Genomic DNA, 350 nt, shown 5'->3' with positions numbered 1-350 from the left:
CCCTTCAGGTCCCTCCTCATCCAGTCCAGTTCACTGCCTAAGTCTGTGTCTGTGGAGCCGTCTGGTTCTCCGTGTGTGCACCAGGGGGCACTTCACACCGATGCTACCCAGCACACGAGCTCCGATCCTGGGCATGGGTCTGCCTCAGGGCCCCCCTCTCTGGATGGACCCGGGGCCGAGCTAACAGCGCGCCGCGGCTCAGCTAACGAAACGCCAGTAAACGACACAGGGCCGCCGCCAAGCAAGAGCCGGCCGCCACTGCCCGGACCAAAACCGCAAGGTAACGCTGTTTATTTAATGTTTTAATAACGTTTAAAATCCATACAAAATATAATACTTTATTTAAAGGG

The sequence above is a fragment of the Ammodytes marinus genome, assembly GCF_949987685.1.
Source record: "Ammodytes marinus genome assembly, chromosome: 7".
NCBI classification, from domain to species: Eukaryota; Metazoa; Chordata; class Actinopteri; order Uranoscopiformes; family Ammodytidae; genus Ammodytes; species Ammodytes marinus.
The sequence above is the reverse complement of the archived record's forward strand: the minus strand, read 5'-3'. Positions refer to the sequence as shown.